The sequence below is a fragment of the Emys orbicularis genome, chromosome 23 (assembly GCF_028017835.1).
Source record: "Emys orbicularis isolate rEmyOrb1 chromosome 23, rEmyOrb1.hap1, whole genome shotgun sequence".
NCBI classification, from domain to species: Eukaryota; Metazoa; Chordata; order Testudines; family Emydidae; genus Emys; species Emys orbicularis.
Window position 1 is genome coordinate 3,285,694 of NC_088705.1, and position 23,321 is coordinate 3,309,014.

Sequence of the window (23,321 nt, forward strand, 5' to 3'; positions counted from 1 at the left end):
CCCGCCCCCCAAGCAGGAGGGAGATGCTTTGTTGACCCTCAGGGTTCTTGCTGTTTGCTGTTAGGTCTTCTGTTTGGGGAGCATTACGGGAGGGTCAAATCACTGTCGGCTGAGGCAGGGTAGGGCCTGTGGAAACCATGGCTCTGGGCACAGGCGCCAACTTTCCAATGTGCCTGGGGGGGGGGGGGGCGGTGCTTGACCCCCGGCTCTGCCCCAGGCCCTGCCCCCACTCTACCTCCCCCAGAGGGGATTGGTTTAGGCACCCCCTGACTGCCTTGGGGAGGGTGGTTCTCCAGGGATTACAAACAATCCCATAGCACTTGAGACCAGCAGCGGCTGAACCCCCAAAGATTCAGAGGCTGGGCGTGGTCCAGATGAGCTCCCAAATGCTTGGTCGTTCAATTCTCCAAATGTCTCGCATCTGCAGAGTTGGGCTGGGGGGATCTCCCAAGAATGGCTCCCTTGGGGTATTCTGTCATTTCCAGTTGCTGTCTAGATGCTGCCCCAGACATTTGAGGACTGGGCTCGTAGTTTCCAAACTGGCTCATTCATGCCTACTCATGACCCAAGTCAGACTCGAACCCAGGTCCCCAGCCCACCCGTCCTCAGCAGCATTTCTAAACAACTCATCCCGCGCCGTGCGAGAGGCCTGTGAGGTTAGCAGGGTTTGTTCCGGCTTGGAAGGGTCACTTGTAACATACTTGTTCCAGTAAATATTTACTGAAGTTCCACGGAGCTCCTGGCAGAACTGGCTTCCGCAGCACCTCTGCCCTCAGCCACATTTCCGCAGGGCCAGCATTTGTTTCTCATGCATCTCAGCCGAGGAAAACCCAAAGGGAAGTTTTCAAGCGCCTATGAATAAACCCCTGCCCACTCCTGTCGCTGTAGCTACAGTATCAGAGGGAACAGGAGTACTTGTGGCACCTTAGAGACTAACAAATTTATTTCAGCATAAGCTTTCGTGGGCTACAGCTCACTTCTTCAGATGCATAGAGTGGAACACACAGACAGAAGATATTTATACATACAGAGAACATGAAAAGGTGGAAGTACGCATACCAATTGTAAGAGGCCAATCAATTGAGATGAGCTATCAGTAGCAGCAGAAGAAAAAACTTTGAAGTGATAATCGAGATGACCCATAGAAGGTGTGAGGAGAACTTAACATGGGGGAAAAAAAATTCAATTAGTGTAATGACCCAACCATTCCCAGTCTCTGTTTGATACTCTCAAAGTATCAGAGGGGTAGCCGTGTTAGTCTGGATATGTAAAAAGCAACAGTAGCTACAGTTTTCAGAGTAGCTACAGTGACAGTCCCTGATACCAGCGCAGGCTGGAGCAGCCTACAGGATTGTTTCCTGAATCCAGGTAGGAGAAGGGCTCCCACATCCACCCATCTTGGGACCCCCTAGTAGCACCTTGTGCCAGCTGCCAAAAGGAAAGTTTGTTTCTTCAAAAAGAGGAAGCCCAAGCCCCAGGGACTGCCCCAAGCAGCTGGCACAAGCCCAGGAAGGACAGGTTGGCACACTCGGCGGGACAGTGAGAAGGTGAATAAACACCTGGACAAAGACATCCCTCATCTGAATTCAGGGCTTGCAGAAATTGATATATAGGCCTCCCTGCAGGTTCATACAGTAGGAACTTGCCCTACTGCTTCGAGCACAGGACGCAGATTGTATGATTCTCAGGCAGATGAGAAAGCCTGGGGCTGCCTTACGAAGCCGCAGCCTGTGAGGCTCCAGGATGGCAGCGCTCCTGGCGTGGGCAGCAGAGAACGCGTAGCCAATGCATGTCAGTATCTGATCCATGGTCCTATTCTTGTGGCCTCCCTGGCCTTTCGTGTGCCGCACTGGAGAGCCAGCCCAGGTGGCCCCTGGCTTGGAAAGGTGCTGTTAAAGCAGGCCCCTCGAACGGAAACCACTCGCCTTGCCGGGCAAATGACTTGGTCAGGAGAGCTGCTCCCATACATTTGCTAATGAGAGCTGAGACGGGGTAGTTTTTTCCTACCCCCCAAACAGCAAAATAACTACACAAGTGCATTTGTTGAATCTAGCAGAGATGGAAAGGGCAGCTGGAGCTTCAGGGACTGGGCTCATTTGTATTCCAACAGCAAGGCTCAGAACTTTGATAAGGGACCCCAGTCGTGGGCAGTCGCCCATTGACTAGGGGCCGCTAATTACAAGCAAGGTCGCAGGCTGAAGCTGGGGTGTACCTGGGGTGCACGGCCCCAGCATCCCAGTGATGGAAGACAGCGATGCATGCTTGCTAACAGAATGGTGCGATCGTTCCCAGGGACTCAGACTCAGCCCGGCAGGGAGCTCGTGGCTGGCCCAGCAGGTGAGCACGGTGCATAGCTGTCACTGGGATCCCCAGGTACTGTCAGTTACAACAGATCTGTGAGTGCTCCCCACAGTGTACTAACGGGGACCTACTCAGAGACAGGAGGGAGGTGGGGAATGGTCCGAGATTAAAGCACAGTAGTGGGCGTCAAGAGACTTGGGCTCTATTCCTGTCTCTGCTGCAAGTTCCCTATGAGATGTGGGCCAAGTCACATTCCCACTTTGGTTTCCCTGTCTATCAGAGAGAAGGGGTGACAGGATCTGCTTTGAGATCCTGGAGCAGAAGGTGCAAGGGAAGGGCAAAGAAATGGCTTTAAAAGGGGATACTAAATAATCCAGCCTGCCGGAAGCAACATCTTGTAAGAGCTCCTGCCTCGTCTCACCACGTACCAACCTCCTGGGCGGCTGTGTCCTTCCCAAGTGTTACCCAAGTGTCTGGGCCAGACACCCAGGCACACAGCTCCGCTCACTCCAAGGGAATTCCTCCACCCGCTCTCCAGCTGCACCTCTGGCCTGTGTGTGCATGGAGCTCTGCTGGTCCTCTCTGTGCCAGTCCTTCCGCGAGAGCCCCGGTCCCATGTGCAGGACCAGCACGTTCAGTGGATGGGGAGGGAAGAGGGGACAGTGCAGGCACCCACATACCTAGAAGAGCCAGTGCCGGCATGGGCTCTGCTTCAGACAGAAAAGGGAAAGGTGGTTTTAATTCCCCTCCTGACCCACGCCCCTGTTCTTTCTGTCTTCATTCAAGTAACTGGGAAGGTTCTTGGTTTGGTGCCCGCATGAGATAATTCCCTGCAGAACGGGCCATTGTTCTGCTACAGCTGAACCGCTCACACCCCAGAACATGCACAGATGCAAAGCAAATCCACCCTCCATTCAAACATTTAAAAAACAAACACCCCCCCCCCCAAAACCACAATCTTTTTGTCTCATTCTTGTTCTCTCCAGGCCAGATTTCCAAACACAGCTGCCACAATTGGGATTTTGAAGCTCGAGTTCTCACATGCATGACTTTTTGACACCCTGGTTTTGGTGCACACAGAAATAAGGATTTGTCATTTTTACTTAGTATTTGTGACAATGCTGTCCAAAGCAGCGGGTGCACAGTCCCTGCCCCATTGAACTTACATTCTAGATTAGACAGATGCTACATTCAACGAGGAGTTTAGGAACAATGGTCTAATTACAAGGGGATGAGATAGGGGGATTAATGTTGAGGAGGGTGATTTTAGTCTGTTGTTGCACATTTTATTTGCATGAACAAATTGGGTAGTTAGCTGCCTCGCTACTCCATTTGCATGCACAAAGCTGAGGATTTGCATGTGCAAAACCTTTGGTGTGAAATATCTCACCTACAAACTGAGAGGCCAGCGTGAAGCTCATTTAAAATTCTCCGTCACCTTCCAGTTTATTTTGCTTTAGATTAATAAACTATCTGGCAAACTCCCAGCAATGGAAAAAAGTCTTGACTGCTTTCCAAGGAGCAAAGAAAAGTGTCCACCAGCGAGGCTGCTTCCTCTCTGATAACCTCCCACTGAGACAGTGCTTCAGCCTGGCTTCACTTATTCCTGACGATCTGGGTCTGGCACAGAAAGCCAAATTGCGGTTCAAGTCCTGCGTGTGTGTCCTGTTTGAGGAGAAGGAATGCAGAGCAGCCAGCGCAGGGCTGAGGAACCTGCTTGGGCAAGCTTCTGGGAGGAACCCTGTAAACCCCCAGCCCTGTGCCCTCATTCAGAGTTCGGTGGGGGGGGGGTTGTCTAACTCCAGAGATTGATGGGAGCCAGCACTGTCCCTGCACCCAGTGAGCAGAATGTGCATTGGGGAGCTAACCAGTACACAAGGGAGCTTCTGCTTGCTCAGATGCTCTCCCTGGGGACGCTCCAGTGGATCCCTGGGGACTGCACAACCCCAAGACCAGACTGCCAGGGATGGTCCCACCACTTTATCCCCCCATTCGACAGACAGGGAACAGAGACTAGAGAGACTCAGTGACTTCGTCAGGGTGACACAGAGAGTCTGCGGCAGAGCCAGGAATGGGACCCAGGAGCCAGGTCCCTTAATCACAGCATCATCCTTCCTCTCACTTTAGGGTCACCATCAATGGGCACTGAGTCACCTACGATTAAGTGGTTTATAATAAGGCATCTCGAACTTGGTTGCTCATTGCTCCAGTCAGCCAGTGTGAGCTGGGGGGGCGTGGGGGGAAAAGGGGGTGACACAGGGAGGAAGCCAACTACTTGGCAAGGAGGAATCTTGGACGGGGACTGAAGAATCTCCTGTTTTTCCTCCACATTCTCCCTGCCATGAGTAACATTCTGCAAACACACAAGCCCATGATTTGGAGGCCAACACTTCCCGTAAACAACAGACATTTCTTAATGAGCCCCGGCACCAAAGCGAGGCTGTAAACACGTAGCCTAGCACAGCTACTGCTCGGTTCAGCGCCCAGGAAATTACAGCCAGCCAGGACCAGGATGAGCCCCCCGCCAGGCAGCTCCTTATAAACCCCTCAGCTCCCGTCACCACTGCAACTACTCACCAGGCTTGATTATTTATCCCCCCAACAGCCAGGCAGGAACCTGCCCCCCCTCCCCCATCTGAGTGTTTAGTTTGCAAGAGCCTGATCCAAACCCCAGCTGAAGGCAGCAGGAGACTTTCCCCATTGACTGCTTTGGCTCGGGCTGTTACTGCTCCTGGAAGTGAAGGGCAGAGGTTCCTAGTTAGGGCAAGCCAGCGTGCAGAGACACGTTCCCTCACACAGCCCAGGCCTGGCCCACAGCGCCCCTGCCAACGGACCCTTCACCCTGCCCTGCAATACCCTCTGCCCTGCAGTCCTGAGTTCCCACCCAGCTCTGCCAATGTCCCTCAGCCTCTACACGCCATCGCCCGGCTATCCCAGTCCTGGATCCCTTCCTTCCCCTCCTCCACAGCTCTGCCAGTGCCCCTCAGCCTTGCCCTACAATACCCTGTGCTGTTCCAGTCCCGGGCTTCTTCTGAGCAGATTACGTTCACCCATTCCAGGTCTGGGTCTGCCAGGCAGTAGGCACAGTGCGAGCAGAGGTGGGCACAGTCTGCCATGTGTGTAATCCGAATGGCTGACAAAGACCTCAGGCCTCAGCTCACAAACCCCTGTGTAAGAGCAGAGCGAATACAGAGCGAGGCAGGTGCAGCACGTCCTGAGCCAGGGCTCCTTGGGGTTCTGTGTCTGGCACGGATGCTGTTGGAACCAAAGAGACACGACTGTGTTACTTAGCTAAGGAGCTACCTTATATGGTGCCTGTCTCCTGGAGACACAGGGGCAGCCCTCAGAGAATTCTCCAGGCCAGACGAGGTGAAATGTTTTCTGGGAAGGTTTTAGCTCGCTCTTTATATGGCAGTGTTTCAGTTAGAGGAGCTTTGGGGCTTGATTCAGCGGCTGGGGGAGACTCAGAGCAGTGACTGCATAGTGGGTGGGAACAGCAAGACTATCTCCCTCTTATTTAGCACTTTCCATGGCTCTCAACGTGCTTCACACAGAGGAGGGGGCAGGATCACTACCCCCATTTTACAGAATGAGAAACTGAGGCACAGGGAGGGGAAGTGACTTGCCCAAGGTCAGTCAGCAAACTAGTGGCAGAGACAAGAAAAAACCTCAGGTCTCCCAAGTCCCAGTCTGATGCTCTATCCACTAGGCAGCGTAGCCTATAGCCTGGTGGGGAGGGAGCCTTATGGAGACGGAGACTAGACTCCCGGGCTCCATTCCCAGGGCTGCCGCGGACTCACGTTGGCAGCTCATGCTGTCTCTCTGCAGCACACTTGACACACTGGTAAAACGGGACACCAATGCTCTGCTCACAGGGGTGTCTGGGAGGCTGGTAAAGTGCATTGAGCTCGTTGGCTGAAGGAGGGCTAGAGACAGGCCGGGGCAGTGGCCGAGCAGCCCTTGCACCTGTGGCCTGGAGCAACCCTCTACTGGGCTGAGGGTGCCTGGTCAGCCTGGGTTTCTTTGCTGAGGTTGTGGCTTGGGGATGTGGACACTAAACGGAGAGGTGTCCCTAGGCTGGCTCTTAGGCTACCAGCCGGACTAGGCCAGTGGCTGCTCAATGCTTACCCTCACTCCTGCGTCTGCCCCAGTCTGCTCTAGCCCTGTTCACCTGCTCGCCTCCTGACTCCAGCTCTGACCCTTCGCTTTGGCTCCTGGTTCCCAACTCCAGCTCTGAACCCTGAGGCTGTTCCTGGCCTCTGACCGCTAGGCCTGACCGCCCACGCCCCGTCTGTGCCACAGGGTGACCATGACAAGTGTGAATTTCCAGGTGCTAGGTTCCATACGTTCATTCATTCATTCACAGAGCTCCCCCGCCTCTGGCTGTCCAATCACAGAGCTTTCGCCAGACCAGCTGCCCAATCCTGGAGCTTCTTCCCCACCGGCTGCCCGGATGGGCCCCAGCCAGACGGTGAACAAGCGACGAGCAGCATAAACATGTCAGACACATTAGCCACGAGCCAACACAAACCACTGGCGATGTGCAAAGAGGGGTCAGCCAGCAGACCCTGTTCAGCGCTTCCCGCCCCCAGCAAGGCTGCTCCTTCCGGGGCCTCGCTGCACAGAACACGCTCCCGGCTGGAAAGTCCCAGCTACTCCTGAGCAAGCCCAAGAGAATGCGATGAAAGAGTCGCGCCCTAAAGCCTAGAGCCAGGAGCAAGCGTGCGAAGGAGCGACGGCTGGAAGTAAAGTAGGGACCTCAACTGTGTGGAAGTGTGTCACACACACTGCAGCCCTCCCTGGCACTGCTCGTGCACAGGCACTCTAACCCTCCGCACAACACGTGTGCACACACCTTCCAGCTCTCCCACCCATCTGCAAACCTGTTATCATGCCAGTTCCCACACCCCGATGTCAGACCCACGAGGCTCAGAGCCCCCGCACCACGCCATCCCCACGCACGAGCACCCCCCTCCAGTGTGGGCATTGCAAGGCTTGCCTCCCAGTCCCTTACCGAGCGTGCAGGGGAGAAATAAATGGATGAGTCTATTGCATGCAAACTAAAATCCATCCCATCCCAGAGCTCCGTGGTTTTTACCAGATGAAGCACAATAAGGGTTTTGTTGCCCCAAGGTGTTGCTTTGGCAATGGCGAGAAAAACAAAGCTGCAGCTCCCTGGCGCGGTGTCAGTGGGGTTTGGAGAAACCATGTGCGGTTTCCAAAGAATGAGCCCAGAACAGCTGCTAGCCCGGATGGCTCACCCCCACCCCCACCCCCATCTCAGGCAGACAAGAACTCTCTCTCTATTTGCAAGCCAAAACAGAGACACGCACTCAAGAGCCCACCTCAGTGGTGCTGCATCCAATCCTTCCTGACTGGCAGATGCCCCGTGAGCAACCCTAAACTGCCGAATGAGAGTCCAGACCACGTGGCAGCATTCGTACCTGGCATGAGCTTCCCAGGACTGTTGGGGGTTGGGGCCGGGAGTTTGCCTGGCTGATCCTAGAGACAGGAGCTAGCGGTCACGGGTCAGAACTTCCCCAGGGTTTGTTGGCCTTCAGATCAAGAATGAAAGTTTTTAGGGGACAGAAGCCTATTTTCCTGCCTCAGGGTACGGGTAACTACCATCAACTTCAGGTGCATCTCTGGGAAACCAGCGTTTAGCATGAAATGGACAGCCCAGCCCGACTGCTCTGTGCTGGTGGGGTCTTGCCTGGGCACCTCAATGGGTTTTCCAAGCCCGGCTGATTAAGAAGCCTCAGGATCTTGCTGGGAGGTTGTTTGCTTGCGACTGCGGATGAGTTATGGGCCCGAAGGCTCCCCACGAGGGCCCGGCACAAACACATGTTCATGACCACACTCGAGCAGATAGGCCTTCAAAGCCATCTGCTTTCAGAGGATAAACACCAGGGAGGAGGAGCAGCCTCTGTTCTCTCTCTGCATTTCATCATGCATCGCTCAGCGCTTAGGAAGGGTGAAGACAAGCTCTTGGAACTACAGGCTCCAAACAGCCGGGAAGGTCGCTCTGAGCCAAGGTTCCATTCTAGAAAACCAGAATGTTCCCAGCACATGAGATGCTCAGCTCAGGGGGTCTGGTCCGGGTCCATCACTGGTTGAAGTGGTTCAAGACTTCCATTCCACTTTACTATTAGTGAGGTCACCACTTCCGAGTCACCTGCATCATTTGACAGTCCCTGGGAGATTGGAGCACCTGTAGTCTCAGGGCCTGGAAGAGCTGTTTGCATGCACAGCATTGGTGATTTGCACACAAACTCCCTGTATGCAGACAGCTGCCCTATGTGCAAATGCTGCATCTGGCAGGTGCAACAGCTCCATGGACACTGGAACGGGTGCATCTGTTGCTGCTGCCTTTTTTGAAAGTCCACTCCTTGGTCTGATGTCTCGCAGCATTTACTGAGAGTTCCTGGCTGGGACAATGCACCTAGCGATTCCCCCCTCCCCCCCCCCCCCCCCCCGCTGATATTTGGCAATAGCTTGTTTCCAATTGCTATTAGGCCCTGCTCACTTACAGCCAACACCTCACCCACCGGACTCCACCGTGGCTTTCAGCACCAGCCCAAGGCCCCTGCTTATTGTCAGTTTGGCTCCAGCAGGGGAAGACAGAAGGATCTGATGAAAGGGCCATTTCTCACTCACACCAAGCCATGTGTTAGCATTTCCCTCCTCAGCTGGGAGGTGCTGCTCTTGGGTGGGTTTCGGGGTTCACAGAACTGGTTGGCTGAACTATGGCAGTGCACAGATTGCCTCTCGGTTCGGGCAGCAGGGAGCATCGGGATGAAGTTGTTGTTGGAAGCTGCTGGATCAGTCTCCACATTTGCTTTTCCCGGACTGGGAATCCCACGGCACTCCTCCTTCCCGGACAGCTAGAGCCGCCCCAGCACAACCTTGGCAAAGTCAGCGGGGGCAGCCGAGGCGGGTCGCTTTGGCTGGGATCTCTTGCTCCGCAGCAGCAGCACATGGAGGTATCAGTGTGTGGCGCCATGCAGGAGTCACACAACACAGACAGTCACTTGTCTCTTGGGCTGGAAACAAGACAGTGCTGTTCTGTACAGGTTCTTGTATCACTCATCGCTGGAGTAGCCGAGCACCTTCCAGTTGCGCATTAAGCCACAGGACTAACATCTGCCAATGTTCATTTTCTCCTCCTCTCCCCAGGTGTGCAGTGGAGGGTCTCGGCTAGCAGGGTTCTCGGGCTGGTGTTCTGGGAGTCAGAGACTGTCTCTCCCTTTGATCTGTGGAAGAATCGGTGACATTCAGGCTGCTTGGCACTGCAATACACAGGTGTTTGCTCAGCTACCTATCCATTTGCATGTGCAGTGATCCAATCATGAGCCACTAGAGCTAAAGGGGAATCTCTATAATGTATTTGCAGTACAGGGCCTATGACACAACTGAACAGGGCTGATTGTGTCCAACGGAAGGCAGGGCCTGTCTACCCAAACACTTTAGTTTGTGGCAAACTGTGGTGTGAATCTATCCCCCTCCCCCCCTCCGCTGTGCACTAGTTGGCCACGTGGACCCTGCTGTCGCACACTAGTTCTGTTGCGTACTTTGTTCTACCCGCTTTGAAATACGACTAGAGCTCTTGGGAACTTTGAGTGAGCAGCAGAGTCTCCATGGCCAGTTAGCGTGCAGCAGACTGCCCTGGGGTAGGTTCACACCCTAGCTCGCTGCGAGCTAAGTGGTCATGGAGACAAGCCCACACATCAGTCACCAGGTACCTCAATAACAGGCTGTCCCTGTCCTGAGACAAAACTCTCTAACCTGGGGGGGTTGAAATCCCCTTTCTGAAATGTTGTAGGTCAAGATGGGGCACGCAGAGAGGCAGATTCATGCTACAAACTCTGACTGAGCCCAAGCCCCCACCCCCTCCCCATTAGGAAAAGCCACAGCTTGCTGACAAGCAAGTGAACACCCACAAAGATGCATTGATCACACCCCAAAAACATCGCTCCCATGCCAAAATCCACAGCTGTTTAAAATTGGAGAATAGCGGCGATGAAGCACGCACAGGGGACTAACAAAACAAGAGGAAAGAGCCAGCACTGCAGTGGTTTAAAGCAATTACATGATGTTTATTAGTAATTCTGACAGAGACTGAGGGCCGGGCTGGGAGTGGGGAGCGGAGGTGGGCAGTGGTGGTTAAAATGAGGAGGGGAATATCATTGTTGCTCTGGTTTCCCTGGGGAGGAGCAGTCAGCCAGCGGCATTACTGCTCATTAAACGGAACAGCCTGCGGCCGAGCCACTCGACCTGGCGTTCCAATCTCGCTGTCACTGATAGCAGTTAACTCCTGGTAAATGGCCACTTGTCCAGGTTAAATGGTAGGAGTCCGGAGAGGACAGGGCAGCCGAGCCGGAGAGGCCACCCCGCTCATGCTGGCTCTTTTGCCCTGCCCGAGCTCTCCATCATTCGTACACACCCAGGGGAGCTGGAGGTAGCCTCGGGATTGCACGCTCAGTTTGGTATCCTGTCCCCACCCCCGCCCAATGGGGCATGATCCTCAGAGACAACTGCAAGGAGGTCTGAACACTCCCCCCAAGCGCTTTGCCAGGAGGAGTGCCCAGACACCAGCATGGAGGGACCCCTGCAGGGGATGGGCCCGCCCTGGGCCTCCCCCGCCGGCAGAGAACCTGGCCATAACGATAAGTATCCCCACAGGTGACCGGTCTGTTGGCACAGCAAGGCTCATGTGCAGGAGGCGGGGGCATGGCACTCACTCCTGGGAGGGCGCCCCGTGGCCACCAGACTCCCTGCTGGGAGAACAAACCCCCTTCTCCTCCCAGCTAGCATCGGCCATGTAAAGACACGGTCCCTCTAGCGTGGGAAGGAAGGAGACAGGGATGCCGAGAGCCGCTGGTGTTCACTGCGTTAGAGGAGCGAGGCCTGTGGGTTCTCAGCAATGGGTGCACGGCTGGATAGACCAGACAGGCTGCAACTGTTCCATCAGATCCTCTTCCTCCCCATCCAGCAAGGGCTCAAAGCACCTACTCAGGTGAGCATCTTGGCTGGGTGGCAGTAAGGGAAGCCACAGGAGAAATAAGGGCCAACACTTGAAATAAAGGGACATTTCAGGGAACCACCATTTCCCAGGGCACAGCATGGAGTTCTCCCGCCAGCCTGTCCTTCTACTGCCCTCAGGCCCACAATGCAATGATCATAACCTACAAGCTTCAGTGTAATGTTTGCAGTGGTACCGGTCATCAGCTTTAATACAGCTTACACTAACGGAGGGGTGGTCACCCTCAGAGACAACTCAATGAAGTAAGGGACAGGGGGTCACCCTAGAGCGGCACACATGGGGGACAGGCCTGCAGAGCTTGTCGGCTGGGCTGGGAGCTCATTCCCTCCCCCCCAGACCAGCTCACGCGATGGGGCCAGGGGGTGTCAGCAAATGGAGAGGATTGACAGACATGACAGCCAGTCACAGCCCTTGCCCCATGCACTCACCTCCATCCTTCTTTCACTCCCACAGGGGCTGTGTCCCCTCCCACACGTGGCCTCCTGGCAGCCCTGGGGGGTCCCATTTCAGCAGGCGAGGGCAGGTCATTCGCTCCCCATTCTCCTCAGGGAGGGGGCAGCTGGGGCTGTTCACCTCTTGCTGAACCCCCTCTCTCGGACTGGGGAAGTACCTGCCCTAGGAGGGTTTGGAGCAGGGCTGACTAAGCAAAGGGCCGGCTAGGTCCCCTCTCTGGAGTAGGGAAAGGCCTGACAGAAGTTGCAGCTGCCCCTCGCCCAGCACAAGGCCCGTGTGCAAAGGTGGGCAGCACAGCTGAACCGGAGCCCTGAGCCCTGGCTTTGGTGTTCAGCCCCTTCCTCTCATGCAGGGTTCTGCCCCTCCAGGGGCTGCATGCATGGCGGGCGGGGCAGGAGGTGTAAGGGCTGATACAGGCTCCTCCACCCAGGGAGCACAGCCTGGGAGGAGAATCCTTCCCCTGTGCATCTGTCCAGCGCCCGACCGGATCCTCAGGGCTCCAGATTTGCTCCTAAAGTGGCATCTCTGGGGGTAGCCGTTGAAGCCAGAGGCACGATGTACATAACAAACAGACGAGAAATGGAGCACGCTCTATAGATGCTTTATAAACCGCATGTGATGGAGGTGGTAAGGAAAGGAGAATGTGTGTCTTTGCATTTTAGAAATGACAGGTGTAATATATTGCTGCAAACGGTGGAACCCAGAGCTTGGTCCAGAAAGCCATCGATCTGAGCTTAATAGTTCCTGTTACACTAGGATAAAATACGAGTCCCAGATCTGGAAAAAGAAAGAGGGAAAGTCTGTTTGGGAAATTAGGTCATGGGCACTCAATGTATATTTTATTCTTTCTGGCTCATAGTCAGTCAAACCGAGTCTTTGGAAAGCTACCATAATTATGATAAATTTAGTCTTGATTAACGACAAAAGATATTATTTCCTGGAGGTTACATATATCTTCGGACCAAGCTTCTCATATTCTACCAGGCGTCGGTGAAATAATACCAGAATCACCGTGGTTCTCCACCTCGCTCAGTGCTGTCTGTGTGTGTGGAGCAGGGGTGAGGGGTGTTTTATAGCCAGTGAAGTGCTACGACCCGCCGGGGAAGGAGATGTTCATTGAGGGCTCGGTTGCAAGAAACCAAGCGGGATGACGGGACGACACTCTGCAAACACGAAGGTTGCAGCTCTCTGAGGGCTCTTCAGTGCACCCTCATTCACCACCTTCAAGTGTTCCTGTCTCCTAGCCTCATGGCTCTTCTGCAGCTGGGAGTGGGATGTGTCTGTGTAACCGGTGGGAGGCCGTCTGAGCCTGTTGGGGGCAGCTATTCTCCAGCTCCCCCATGAGAGCCCTGCTGCAGCAACGCTCTTAAGCACATGCTTAACTTTAAGCCTATCCTGGTTCACAGCAGCACACAGGAGCTGCTTCAGGTGTGCTCAATGGAGAGCCTGTGCACAAAGGCTTGGCTGAATGGGGCCAGGGAAGGGAGGTGGAAATGCCAAGGGGCACACTTAGTGCCTTGGTTATGGGATGAAGTGAATAGTGGGACCCGTGAATGTGGAGCTCTCTCTCCATCTGTGGTCTTTGGATCTCTCCTTCCATGGCGTTTTGAAGGCGTTATACCCTCGGTATCGAGGGAGATGGAGCTGGGTCTGGAAATGTTTCTCTTGTTATTTTGCCCTGCGCTAATGCAGAGCTCACAAGCCACGTGGAGTAGGGGGTGACGCAGGGAGGTGAGATCCCTGAGTCCGTTTAGTCTGGAGGAATGATGAGTCTCGCTTTGTCATTGCCAGGAAATACGCACATGGGGGTTGGTGTCTTCAGGGGAACTCCATGCTCCCACGGGCTCCATCCTGCCCCGTCACTAGGACAAAGCATTCCGGAGTGAGGAGACCCTCCAGCCAGTGTCAGCACCTGCTCTGAGACCTGCTCTTCCTACTCACACACCTGGGAAACCATTCACCACACGGGGATGAGCCCTGCCCGGGGAGTCTGATGGTGACCCTCGCTCCGCTGAGTCTCCAGGCCCAGCCTTTCAGCCCAGGATTCAGCTGCAGGAACCTGGTTGGGGCAGAGAGGAAATAGCTCTTGGCTGTCTAAAGGGTATCTCTGGATGTGCTGCGAATCCTTTTAGCACTCACTCACACTCACTCATGCCCGTCACCCCAATCGGGGTATGGGCCGCCAACCACAGATCTCCAGAGTCCTTTATCCTGTCCGACTGAGATCAGCATAAAGGGCTCCACGCTAACCTCTCTGGGAAGCGGGTACCAATTCCAGGCATGGGGCAGGGGGCCTGGGGCATGGAACAGGGAATGGACTCTTTACACCCATCCCAAACTGACTGGCCTGTCATGGGGTTAGCTGAGTTACACACACACACACACACACACACACACACACACACACACACTCACCATAGTCCAGCTGAGCAGTGTCTAGAACAATTGGAACAACTGTTCTAGAAAGTGATTGTTCCTGTGTTCCATTCATTCTCACTGGAGCACGTGCCCTGGGACGCCCTAGGATCCACGGGTCAGATTAGCCAAGACAGTCAGGGATACAACCCTGTGCTTGGAGTGACCCCCAAACTCTGACTACCAGACACCAGGGTGGGTCTCTCCCATAGTTGCCCTGTTCTGTATCCTCCCTGTGAAGCGCTGGTATGGGCCACTGTCGGAGACAGGCTACTGGGGAAGATGGGCCATGACCTGACCGAATATGGCAGGTCTTATGTCTTCTGGCCCAACACCAGATAGGCATCTGGATCAGGCCTGACAGTGCTGCTCTGACACCATCTGTGTTCGCTCCGTGTCAGGGAGGAGGAACAGAGAAGTGATGAGCACAGAAAACAGCGGTGTGAGGCTCTACAGGGTTCCCTCAGTTCTAGCTACACAAGGCTGCGCAGATGGGTACCCCGCCCCTGCGGCTGTTTGGAACAACAGTCAGAAGTGCGGTTGTGTCTGGCATCTGATAAGGCCCGGGGCATTAGACCCTGGCAAGGAGCAGCTATTGGAAACCTGACCTGGCCCATTCCCACCAAGACGTCCACCACGCCTCTCGGCTTCCTGCAGAGGTGGCCACAGGGCGCAATACTGTATGAGGATCCTGTCTGCAGGTTTGGGCTGGGGGCTGGCTCAGCCAATTGTAAACTCTGGGTTCAGGTTCTGAATGGCCTGGTAGAAAGAAGGAGACTCCTGACGAAGACAGGCGGTTAGAGACTTGCAACTGCTACTGCAGTGTGTGTGTGTGTGTGTGTGTGTGTGTGTGTGTGTGTGTGTGTGTGTGTGTGTGTGTGTGTGTGTGTGTGTGTGTGTGTGTGTGTGTGTGTGTGTGTGTGTGTGTGTGTGTGTGTGTGTGTGTGTATATATATATATCCTGGGACGGCACCAGTGTGTGATGCTCCAGACAGCCCAGTAAAGCGCCATGCAGCAGAGACTCCAGTGCCAGCAGCAGGTGGAAAGGATGGACGGTACCTGTTCACAGCCGTGGCGGCGTCATTGGCAGCCAGAAGGCAGGAGGAGCTGAGGGAGAACAGCCTGGACAAAGCTGTGGATAGACAGCAAAGACGCCCTTCTGCTCAAGGGCTGGGAATCCTGAATCTCTAGAGCTTATCACACAGGACAGATCAGGCTGGCTTTGGCTCATCGAGGAAACAGAGGATGATCACGACATTGGCCATGACTGAGTAACGGTGTGTCACGGAGTCCCCGGGCGATGCTCTGGCACTGCTCCCTACGAAGCCAGGCAGGACTCTGGGGGAGCGTCCTCTCTCGGAGCAGACTGTCTCCAGGGCAAGAAGCTTCCACAGCTTCCACCTTCCTGGCTCTGACCTCGGAGCATTCAGCATCCCCTTCCACACCGTGGGCCTCCTGCAGCGAGTCCGCCCAGGTGGGGCTCCTGGGGAAACCAGAGGGCCCTGCCCCCCAACTCCGCAGTCAGACGTGACTCTCAGCCAGCCGGGAAAACAGAAGGGTTATTAGTCGACAGGAATACAGTATAGAACAGAACTTGTTAGCACAGAAATCAGTGATTTTCAGCCAAGTCCATCTTAGGGGGAAGGGAGCCCAGAGCCAGGGCTCTGGCCTTCCTCCTGTGCCCCAAGCCAGCAGAGACTGACTCACTTCCAGCTGTCTGGCCCCTGCCCTGCCCGTTACTCCTCCTCCAGCCTTTGTCTCGCTTCCTGGGCCAAGAGTCACCTGGTCGCATCCCCCTCCTGGGCCTCAGGTTCCGAAGGGGCAGCCATAGCATCCGTGCAAGCAGCTGGAGCAACCCCCACAAAAGTCGCACACGCTTATTCCCACCACCTAGACATTAGTGCAATACACAGGGAAACTGAGGCACACACCGCATTCATGCAAAACAGTACGACTCACATACAACATAACAAGGGGAAATCTCGACTTCGGCACACAGTGCAGTACGCATTATGGATCTTTTCCCAGCAAAAACATGTATTGCTGCTTCAGTGACAACGCTGATCTCCAGATGGAGTCCATGTTCTCTGCAGCTAAGTGTGCGATGCATTCACACCCCTTCCTGCTTATACTGCTCCGCTGCATGTGGAGGGAGGCATAAGGGTTCGAACAAACAACCGAGACCCAGTTCCCAACTCTGCCACTGCCTCTCTATGCGACCTTGGGCAAGTCCCTTCCGTCCTTGAGCCTCTGGGTTTCTGTCTGTGGAATGGGGATGTTAACTGATGGGTCTCTTTAAGGAAAGATGCAATGTGAGTGCAAAGTATTATTTTATTACTGATACTATGGAAGGAAGCTGGTTAATGACTAGCACTGCTGCTGAAATCAGCCTAAGCTGGCAGTTATAAAGAGAAGAGCAGCTAAAAGTCCATTGGAAGAGATTTTAAGGAAGGGTCATTTGCAATATCTGTGGAGATAAGACGTCTCAACAGGGCTTTATCCCCATTTTGCAGCTGATGCCCCCAAACAGCAGAGTGCTGCTATTCTTGTGATTGGCGCCCTCCTCTATAGTTCTGGTTTGGATTTCAAACCCCTTGGAGAGATGGAGAAAGGTATGCTGCCTCCCTGCAACGCTTCGCTTGAAAAGTTCCATTATGATGTTTTCCATAAGGTCCCTGTAAAACCCACATACATTATAGAGCAGAACTGCTAAGCCAGGCTCTCTCCAAGGCCTGCTCGACATATTTCTGGCACTGCTGTGCTCTTCGTCAGCTCTTGTATCTTCAAAGCTGAGTGAAATTCCTTGGCCAAAAAAAAGAAAGAGGAATTATTGGTCACTGGTAATCGTGGAGCCTTGGAACGCTCTGGTTAAGTCTGGGGATAAACATAAGCACTCCGGTTAGCATCTGGGACTCCCAGCCCCACTGCTGCTGCCGGGTCTCCATTCATAGCTGTTCAAACTTAGCAGCTAGGCAACTGCCTTGAGACGGTGATCTGTTATGCTACAGCCAGATGGAATATGCCTCTAGCCAGGGGTTACAGGCTGGAGCAAAGTCACTCACCTCGTTGCTTTGTCACAGACAAATTATTTGCCAAAAGTTATGCTCCAGGTCACGATTTGGGGGGCACTGGTTTTTGGGCACCCACCCTGAGACACCTTAATGGAGAGCCTTATCTTCAGAAAGGGTGGAGCACCCACCCTTTGAAAATCGTGTCTCTTGAAAGCATCTCAGGTGGGCACCCAAAACCACTAGTCACTTCTGAAAATCCTGGCCCTGGCATCTGTAAGTGGCACTGATGCACATAGAAGAAATGCAGAAGAGGGGCTGGGATAACGCTCGCTCTGTGGAGCAGCTCGTCTCTGAAATGGCTGTCCCAGTCCAGCCTGGGGTGGTATTGGTAGCTTGGGGAACCTTCCTTGATTGTTTCTTTAATGAGATAGATTCACTGAGAGGCTGGGGCAAAAGCTTTATCTGTTACTTGTGTGTAAAGTCTGGTTCAGTGGGACGCGCTGGCTGGCAGCCCTGCACCATGGGAGGGTTCTGCTTGTTCACCGAACATGGAATCCTAGAGCTGGAAGGGACCTGGAGAGCCCAGCCCAGCCCCTGCACTGAGGCAGGACCGAGTAAACCCATCCTAGACCATCTGTGTCAGGGTGCTGAGCGTTAGCACCTACTGAGTTCTGGGAACATCTGAAGGCCCCTCCCCCAGTGCTCAAGCAATTAATGAGAAAACAGGTGCAGGAAGGAGGCCTACAGGTGCAAACTCAGGGATCCAGAAGGGGATTTTGAGACAATGACAGGCAGGCCTAGCGGGGTGCAGGGGAAGCAGCCGCTTCCCCTCACCCCTTTCCCCAAAAGCGGCATCTTTCCAAAGGCGGCCGCTGGCCGGAGGAGCGAGGGGGGCCGCAGGCTGGCCACCCGCAGCACGGCCAGAGGAGCGAGGGGGGGCGGTGGGCGTGCGGCCGAAGGAGCAGGGGGGCGCAGCAGCCACGGCCAGAGGAGCGGGGGGGGCGCAGGCTGGCCGCCCGCAGCGCAGCCGGCAGCCATGGGGGGGCAGCAGGTGCGCGGCCGGAGGAGCGGGGGGGGGGGGGCGCAGGCTGGCCACCCACAGCGTGGCTGGCAGCCATGGGGGGGCGGCGGGCGCAGCATGGTGGCCGGAGGAGCGGGGGCAGGGGCGGTCAGCGGTGCAGCCGGAGGAGGAGCCAAGGGGGGCGTGGCTGGAGGAGGAGCCAAGGGGGGGTCGCCTTTTTTAGGTTTGCTCCCCCTCCTCTTAAAAGCTGGCTACGCCACTGGGCTTTCCCCACACTGCTCGCTGTGCCCTGGCCTGGAACATCACCTCTAGGGGGAGAGTGTGGTCTCTGTTTCCCATGTGGTCTTTAGCCTCTCATCTGAGCCCACCAACCAGGAACCCAAACAGGCTGGTGGGTGTGTGATATGGGCACCTGCTTGCTGGGAACAGGACTGAGAACTCCCAGAAATCATCTTCCAGACATCCATGGCTACCTGCAGTGGGTCAAATGCAAACCAGTGGCTGAAGCTAAAAGGCCCTGGGGACGCCCTTCATCCATTTGAGCTGCAAGCCAAAGCCTTCATAATGGTGAGGGTTCCTGATGTCCCACAGTCAGTGCTCAGCACTGTCTACCTCCAGCTTTCCAGGCTGAAGCGTGCTATGTAAATGTAAGAGCCTCATTTATTACCTAGCTTGGATATGACAGTAGTGTGTACAGCACTCATTTCCCCTTTAAACACATACACAGCAGATGTCTTGAGACATGAAAGCCTTAATCCTTCATAAGCAAACTACACCACCTACTAATCTCAATCAATTTAAACCTTCCCCCATGGCAAGTTGCTGCAGTGTTTCCCCCAGCTGGATTCATTTCAGAAGGGGCTGCAGCCCTGCACCAAGGTGCTCTGGGCAGAGCACATTTCTCCTGGCTTTCTGTCTGCAAAGAGGTATCTGAGCTTCATCCTGATTTCCAGGGAGAACAGGCATACACATCTGGCAAGTACAATATATGGCATTACATTGCACCGAGAGCAGCCAAGGAGTGCATTAATGTTGTAAAATGGTCCTGCTCAAACAGCTGAGAATCCCAAAGCTAGAGTCTTTCAGCCTAATAATAACCAACTCATTGCTCCCTGGTAGCCTGTTACTACTCAATAGGTACATTAAACATTTCATTTAGCGATCCCATCGGGCACTCTGAGTGCTAGTGCTGCTGCTACAAGGTGGAATCCGCCAGTCTTTCTACCATGAACCCCAGCCACTTAGGGGTCCTGAAAGCAAGTGGCTTTCCCAATCAGCCTCTAGCACATCTCATGGATGCACATTGGTGAAGGGCCAAGCTGACCCCCTTCCTGGGGGTTCCTTTGATGTTATACAAACTTCCTGCTAGAACTGCTCCCTACTAGCCCACTATCACCCTGTCCTCCTGCCCCAGGCTCAAACCCATATATATATCTTGGATTGGAGCTAATAGGATCCACCTGGTCTGATTGCCAGGGTGAGTCAGCAGAACAGCTCTGCACCTTAATGCTGGGTCCTGGGACCTGACCCACAGCAGAAGAGATTAGGCACCCGGTTAAAGGGCTGTACCAGAGATATCACAAATTTGCCTCAGGGCTGAAACACCGCAAGAAGCATGAAAGATAGAGTCAGTAAGATATATTCGTTAGAAGAACCAACCACCCTTCTCTGGACCTCCCCTCAACCAGGCTAACAAGGCACTACATGTATGCACTGTACTCCTGTACCACATCTGCTGAGAATGCCTACTGTAGAACTCCTGGCACAATGTCAGCCTTCACTATGAATTTCTTGGTCTCTGTAGGTTGAAACCAGTCACTGCAGGCTGATGGGTCTTTATAAAGGGATCATCACATGGACTATTAGCTCTGTGTTTCCCACGCTAGTTTCATCTGGGGCAGGCTTTGCTTCGGAAGGAGTGTGACTACTGTGAAGAACTGCTTGTGTGGCTTTATCTTGTTGGAAAGGCATGCAGGAGATTTCATGTTTGGGATGTGTGGGAAATATGGGGCTTCATTAGGCAACCGTTAACTTTAAACACATGAATATTCTCATTGCGTTCAGGGGGCTACTCCTGGGGTTAAAGTTAAGCAAGTACTTAAGTACTTGGAGGATGGGGCCCAAATTTACTGAGAGAATAAAACAATTTACATTTATAGAGGGAGCCCAAAGCATTTTATAAACTATGTGCCAACAATGCTTCTGAAATGTAGCCGCTTGTGGGGCGCAGGGTGGCAGAATCTCATTGGTCTGCAGGGGAGGGGTCTGTTCAGCAGGGCGCTAACTCTGTTAGATCTAGGGATTTATTCACTTTGGAGCTCAGGGATTTATTTTGATGGATTGATTATCTTTATCACATCTTTGTAACGATCGCATACTCATTGAAAAGCTGGAAACGTAAGAATAAATATTGCACCTGGAGAATCTTTTTGGGGGCCATTTATAGGAAGAACCTACCAGAGAAATGTCTGACAGCAGTAAGCATTGCTCTAGGCTCAGGCCAGGCAGTGAGCCACTTGCATATAAATTCACGTTTTGCTCATACATGCTTTATGGATCCACATAAACCCCCTGACATTTCTCATTATTAATCATGCGCTGAATGTGTAACAGGAGGCGTAGAAAAACCACTGGAGGACGGAGAACACAACCTGTCTGCACAAATATATCTGAGGGACTTTTTCAATTTTTAATGAATAGGGCCCTATATTTAGCAATTTCCCTTTCAATATTATTCATCAGACAAAAATTTAATTTAAACTCCATGGGCACTGAGGAGTCTTTGCAGAGTCGGTCAGATATTTGCTGGTCCTGTTTGTAGCTGGGGCTCTGATGGATTGCCATCTTGACTTAATTTGAAAGAGACGCCTGGAAAATATCACAAGGAACATTAGCAATTTCATCAATAGAAAATAGCTCAGCTCTCCTTCCTTTCTGTATGTTTAATGGGTACTATTCCTAGCTGTCATACGAATCATGTAACAATGGTTAGTTTAACTCCCATGCAGAGACTCAAGGAACTCAAAAGCCAATGAGGAAAAATAGCTACAATATCTATATAATTGGGAGGTCACTCTGACTGTAGGCATAAAGGCAAACATGTCTGAGGGGTGCCAAACCAACATATTGTGGCAAATTGCCAGCACTACTATGATGGGTCTCACGCTTTCTCTTCGGGGGGGGGGAATGGGGTTCAGGGCACCATTTCTTGCCCCTGAACTGGAATATTAACTGCCTCACTAGTGTCCTAGAGGAGGGGAGTGGAGAGGGAGGGACCCGGGCCCGCCCTCTACTCCGGGTCCCAGCCCAGGGACCCTAGGGATAGTGGTAAACCACTTGAACTAGCGGTTCCTTCCCCTGGGCTACTTCCCTCTCCTGTCCTTCAGCTTGTGGGGGGCTTCCTGCCCTCCCTCTGCACAAGCCAGGTGCCCCTTTACCTAGGGTCTTGGTCTTCTTAGCCCACCGCAGCACTTCTCCAAACTTCCCTCTGCTTCCCTCCAAACTGCTCTCTGCTCCAACTCCTTCCCCTGTCTGATTGAAGCAGGTGACTGGCTTCAGGTGCTCTAATTAATCTATAGCAAACTTTCTTCCCTCTACAGGGAATAAGGCTCCCTTCTAACCCTCTCCTGCTGCCCTCTGGCCATGCTGTATCACAATATACTGATCTGCCTTCTAACTGTCCCAACTGGGCTGTTTGATCCAACACTCTCCAGAAATTGGCTGCACTTACAGTCAAAAGCCTTTGTATTCGAGACTCAATCCGGAGCACGGATACATTAATGTCCCTGCTCTCTGGGACACCTTGTATTGAATGCCAGGTGGTGCTCCAGCAGATCTCAAAGCACTTTGCAGTGATCCATGAACTGAAGCCTCCCTCATCCTTCTGAAATATCAGTATCCCCCATTTTGCAGATGGGAAGACTGAAGCACAGAGCAAGGCGGTGACTTGCCCAAGGTCACCCAGAGAGACTGCAGCAGAGTGGGTAACAGATCCCAGATTGCCTGGCTCTCAGCCCCACGAGACCAGGCTTTCTATGCTGCAAATAAAGTATCTATGGCACCTGAAGTTGGAAGCTGAAATAAAAACATCTTCTGCCACTAGCCTTTGCTTCGGGGGCTTCCATCTGCTCTTTGCACTAGGCTGACACACCTGATGCCTGTGAGGAAAGGCGAGATCTTCCAGGGCCACGAAGAGGAGCTACTGTGTCGGGGCAGGAGGTCCAAGGCTTTGGAACATCAGACTAGCCCTGAGTGTGAGGAGCTGTCGCAGGGAGATTAATGAGCACACCTGTTCTTAGCTTGCTTTCAGTGCCTTTCAGACAAAGATCCCAAAATGCTTCGTTAAATTAATCAGCAACATCTCACAGTCTCTGTGTGGTAGGCAAGTGTGTGTTACTAAACACATTTCGGGGGGGTGAGAGGGGACTAGAAGTGAGGTGGCTTACTCAAAGTCACACAGTCGAGTGTGGAACCTAGGAGCCCGGGCGATCTCTGTACAAAGCAGCACAGGAAAACCATGAATAGACTTCTACGGCACACACCTCTCAGGGCCCTCATCACAATGGCCCCCACAAAAGCTTTGTCCTTGTGGTTATCATGACCTCATGAGAAACCTGTGAGAGGTGTGTGTGTCCGATAGACCATTGTGTGTATGCTGCAGTCAAGTATCCGCTGTCCTGTTCTCCCTCTCTCTGTAGGGATAAAACCAGTAACTGACTTCTCTCAGGACCCCCGTGTCCTCCCCAGCTGCACAGAAAGCATTTCACTCTCCCAGGGCCTTGGGTATCATTGTTACAACAGAACTTCCTGTTATTCCAGCGGTGTCAGAACAAACAGCTGGGCACCTGTCCACCCTTCCTCAGCAGGGGCCAGACGGTTGTTTTTCTTTAAGTGTTAAAACACTGCTGATGCCAAGGGCTGTGGCCCGTGGGCTCTTTTGTAGTCTAGGTGCTTTGACAAACAAGAATCTGAGCGATTACAATAAAAGTCTTGACTTGCTGCAATGAGAGGGCCAGATTCTGATCCCTTTACTCACACTGAATGGTCCCTTAGGCCTAGTCTGCACTAGAAAGTTAGG